We start from the raw sequence: 5649 nt of genomic DNA, 5'->3' as shown, positions 1-5649 counted from the left end.
ACAGACAAAATAAACTGAAAAAGTAGTTCTGTGTCAGCTGGCTATTCAGGAGTTTGGTTATCTTAGGGCTACAATTAATTAAATTTACCTCAAACTTTATTTTATTTAATTCCAATGAAAACTATTTAATTTCTCTTCAATTTCCCTTCTCATAGGGGAAAAAAGAAAAATAAAACATTTGTAACAAATATGCATAGTCAAACAAAACTAATTCCCACATTGCTCATATCTAAAAATGTGTGTTGTATTTTGCACACTGAGCCAATCACATCTGTGTCAAGAAATAGGTAGTGTGTTTCATCATGAGTCCTCTAGAATTGAGGTTGGCTATTCTTTTGATTGTCATGTACTTTTTCTTTTGACTTTGTCAATCTGAGTAGTATGAAATATAACCTTCATTTTGATTTAAATTTCTCTAATCATTACTCATTTACAGCATTTTAAAATAAGGTTTTCAGTAGCTCATATTTATTCCTTTGGAAAACACCTGTTCATATATTTCATCAACGATTTCTTCCTAAACTTATTCACTTCTTGATGTATTTATAGGGGATAGAATCAGAACCTGGATTCCATTATTACTGGGAACTTCCAAAGAAAGGAACTCCCTCTACCATGGAAAGCAGGTCTTGTTCACTTTCCTAGGGTGTAAAGAGATAAAGGATTGACTGAAGTGCTGAGAGATTTGACTTAAGGTGATTAATTAGGAGACTATTACGATAACTTAGGAAGAAGATGAGAGCATCAATTTAAGAAAGTAAGGAAAGTGTAGAGGAAGGATAGTATGAGAGAGATTTCATATATTAGAAATTTCAAGGTCTGACAATTTTGTGGCCCCTAAGTGTTGGGAGTACAGGAAAATGCTGTTATTATGAACCTGGGAGACTAAAAGAATGGTGGTGCATTTGAGAGAAACAGAGAAGGTTGGAAGACAGTAAACTTTAGGGAGAAAGATAATAAATCTAGTTTAAACATGATGACTTTTCAGCATGTCCATATTACATATAGAGATAAAGATAAATACAGACAGAAAGGCCTCTCTATATTTTTCTGTTTATATCTTTCTGTCTCTATAATGTGTTTATTGATTGTTTTATTTTTGTTTGCTTTTGTTTTGTTTAGTGTTTACAATTTCACATGCATGATTTGAAAAGCGTTGCTTAGCTGGTAGAGTGCTCGACCTAAAATTATGAAGGCCTGGGTGCATATTCAAATTTAAGAACTTCCTACTTCTTTGACACTTGACAAGTTATCAACCTTTTTATGCCTCAGACAACTACATAGGACTCATAAACTAAATACAACTTAGGCCATAGTTATTTGTTAGTAGAGGGAAATTGTATACCAGCTCTCCTGAAATCACAATTCATTTTGGTTTTCCTTTAGCTTTTCACATATGTGTAAGGCACTCTACTAGAAGTTCAAGATATAAAGGAAAAAAATAAGCAGCTAATGAATGCTAATGAAGCTTAATTGCCCTAATGAAACTCCAATTCTATTTGCAGGAGGAAAGGGTTATATGTAAATATAATGAATTTGAGAGAGCATCAACAAATGGGATTTAGGGAATGCTTAAAGAAAGAAAGTATTTGAGCTGGTTCTTGAAGGAAAATAATTCTGAGACAGAGATGAGTATGAAATATATTATATGTATGGGTTGTAGCCTTACCATATACACAGACAAGGTGGATGTCAAATTGAGATTTAGAAGAAAAACTAATCTAATTTAGCTAGAATGTAGACCTTGTGAAAATGAATCCTATGAAGTAAGCCTTTGCATGTAGGTGAGAGACAAACTGTGAGGAAACTTAAATACCAAAGTAAAGACTTTGCTTTTTGTCCTAGAGACAATAGTCAGCCACTGGCTCATTTTCAGTGACATGATGATAGAGTAATCACAATTTACTACAAAATCCCTTTTAGGTCGTCACAATGCAGTCACTGTATGAGAAATACTAATGTAGGCTATATATACATGAAACCCAAACAATGTATCTATTGAATAAACTCAGTAAAAACACAAACTTCTGAAAGGAATTAAATGAATTGACTTAATTTAGTTAATATGGTTGAACCAATTGCCCTATGTAAGCATAGTCTGAATGTCCATTGAAAGAGGAAATGCCTCATAGGCAAATACATTTGCCCATATATTACATGTATTATCAATAAATATTAAATGATGGATTAAATTATACATTTCACTGTGGCAGCTGCTTTAGCACTCTGTCTGCTTTTCTGCATGGTAATCACATCATGCTGATGAGTTTAAGATTTTAGAGAAAAAAGGGAAATGAATTATTTATTTTTCAATATATTTTAAATCTGTAATTATAGAAATAATTTGCAAAAATATAGGTGCCAATCCCTTAAAAGAACTTTCATTTTGTCTAAACAATGGGTAAAGCCCATATTTATGCGCTGGAACATAGGTAAGGCTGAGCCATTTGATAGACTTAGGTGAAGCAAATTTAGATAGGAATGATTAGGGTCATTCCCAGCAGAACATGTTGAATATAGATAATTATTGTAGAGGAACTTGCATATCAGTAAATAAGAAGGTGATGCCCACTCACTAAACAGGGCAGACATTAGCCCTAGATGTGGGCTATGCGCATCACAAAAGTCAGCCCCATGGATAGCTTCAAATGCAACAGGTGGTTCAGTCTTCTAAATGGAGCAAATATATTCTATTTGTTCTTATGCAACATAACCTCTTTTAGCTATCAATTAAATGTTCACCAATATTTTCTTGAGGATCAATTCTGTTCCAGGCACTGTGATAGGCATATAAAATAATTGTGAAGTAGTTTGCCCTCGAGGAGCATTATTCTATCACAAATCCATATGAATGTATATGACTATGAAGTGGATCAGTGAGAGAAGGATATGAATGGGGACTGAAAAGGACATTCACATAATGTCTACTTCCAAACCTACTATGCATGGTGTTTCAACACCTGGTCACCTCTTGGATGACAAAGTCTTTGGCTACTTTGAGTCAAAATATGACTCAAAGTTGAGAAGTCAGATGATATTGGATTTTCAAGATATCATAGTCTCACACTAGGATGATCTTGAATGGTTTAAGAGAGAAATATGAGTTATGAAAGCAGAATTTATGGCCTGAACAGCAGAAATATTTGATACCATAGGAAAAACAAAAGAAAGAATAATAAATAAACCAGAGTGTTGTCTGAACAAAGAAAAAAATAAATTAGATGATTTTCAAGGTTTCTCCCAGATTGAGCATGCAAATACACAGGAGTGTGAGATAATTTGGCAGAAGAGAAACAAACAAAAAAAAAAGACATGTTGAAAGAAATAAGCAAAATAATGATGCATGGAGCCAACTTAATGATTGCTCATCTCCCTGAAGAACATGATTATATAAATATCTGCATGCTATAATGTGATAAATTATAAAACAAAACTATGTATAATTTATGAAAACAGAAAAAGTACCAACTAAAGAATCCAAAGAACACCTGAAAACAAGAACAAACTAAAGAAGCAAAACATCAGCACTGAAAACTCTAAAATACATAGCGGTTAAAGGTATCGAGAAACAAATTTGGCAAGTGACCACAGGAGGAAAATCTTCAAATATAAATTAAAAGAAATTAGAATAACATAAAACTAGTATAAATTCATCTGTTGCGGAAAGGAAGGAATAATATGTTACAAAGAGCAAAAGACCTCAAAATGTAAAGCAAAGTAGCCTACTTTGACGATCTGAACTTACGCATGAATTGAAAAGGTCATATATAAAATAAAATATGGGCAATTGGGCATTCCCACACAAAATCAGGCATGCCATGTCTTAAATAAAATATTATAAACTAGCTTGTTTATTTAATTCATTTTTAATAATTATTGTAATACTTATCTGACCCTTTCAGATGCAGTGAACAGTATGGATTGTGATGATAAGAAAATTCATGTATACCATTATCCAATTTTAACAATTTATTTAGAGTGGCATAGCAATGACTGCTTTTTATTCAGCTCTTTACATTTTACAGAGCACTTGCCTCAAACCATCCTGTGAGATATTATTCCTATTTAACAGATGAGAAACTGAAGTCATACCAGGTTAAGTCCAACCAAAACCACCAATCATTTATCAAGCATGTGGTATGTTCCAGGCACTGTGCTTAACACTAGGCATACATATAGTAAAAAGAAAAAAATGTTCCTTCCCTCAAGGTTCTTCCACTCTAATGGAGGGGAAACAATGCAACAAAAAAGGCAGAAAGTTGTGGGAAGGGGAAAACCCAGGAGTATCTGGTGTGTGAGCAGCTAGTTCTATGGAGGTAAAACCAGATAGATGATGAAGTTGGAGAATGGAAGGAGCCTAAAAGTCCAGATTACACCCTGAATAAAGGAAGGCATTGGGAGGATTTTGGTATTCACTCCTCCAGTGATTTGTCCATTATCACAGAGGTAAAAAAATCACAGCCAACACTTGAAATTAGTTCCCATGGCCCCTGTTTTAGTATTCTTGTACTATTCTGCTTACCAGAATGATAAAGCTTAGTATTGACCAGTGACTGTTCTAGTCAACTGTAATTACTCTTAAAAGAAGGTCATGTGGGAAATGGATAGAATTCTGGCTTTTTAACACTTCAATAACTCACACTCTCTACTTCATTTTGATAAAATTGTAAAGATATTTAGTTATCTCAGCTATAAACTCCATTAAGGCAATTTTTCAAAAAGGGCAGCATGCTCCTTTGGAAAGAATATTAGATTTGTAATTAGAGGAATTTGGAGTTTCTTACTAACTACTTGCATGACTTTGGACAAGTCAGGTCAATAAGGATTTATTAAGTGCCTATTATTTATCAGTCATTTTAGAGAAATAATTTTACCTTTTTAGTACTCTCTTCTTTATCCAAAAAAAAAATGAAAACTCTTAGACTAGATAACTTTAAAGGTCCCTCTTAGATATAAACTTACCTATGCCAGGTATGGGGGACCTGTGGCCTTCAAGCCACATGCAGCCCTCTAGGTTCTCACGTATGGCCCTTCAACTGAATAAAAAACTTCCCAAAAACAAATTCCCTTAATAAAATGGTTTGTTCTGTGAAGTTTTGATTCAGTCAAAGGGTGCACTTGAGGACCTAGAGGGCTACATATGGCCTGAAGACCACAGATTCCCCACCCCTGACCTATGCCTTTTCCAAACTTTGTATCTCCATTAGTATCTAGCATAGTGTTCTGTACATGCTAAGGGCTTGATGATGTTTCAGCAGATGAATGAATGCATGAATGCATGATTAAATGAATGATTGTGTTTAGCTAGATCAAGAACAATGAACATAAAGTTTTACAGGGAAAGAGTATTAAAAAGAGAAATGTACATTAATTGATAGAGGACTATATGACTGCAGAGAAAATACTTTTATATGTTCATGTAAGCAAAGGTAATATGTGATTAACAGAAAAGAAAATAGCTTTAAACAGAAGATAAATCCTGAGTCTGAGAGACCAGTTAAAAACCACAGATTTGGTTACCACTCCCCGCCCCAGAGTATCCACAATATTTACTGATTAGATCTTCTGCTGTGATCTAGATGGCTTCTTGAGATAGAAAGAGAGAAAGAAAGAAAGAAAGAAAGAAAGAAAGAAAGAAAGAAAGAAAGA

Source organism: Petaurus breviceps, unplaced genomic scaffold (genome assembly GCF_028583685.1).
Source record: "Petaurus breviceps papuanus isolate PSGF00001 unplaced genomic scaffold, PetGlider_PUasm1.0 156, whole genome shotgun sequence".
In the NCBI taxonomy this organism is placed as follows: domain Eukaryota; kingdom Metazoa; phylum Chordata; class Mammalia; order Diprotodontia; family Petauridae; genus Petaurus; species Petaurus breviceps.
The sequence above is the reverse complement of the archived record's forward strand: the minus strand, read 5'-3'. Positions refer to the sequence as shown.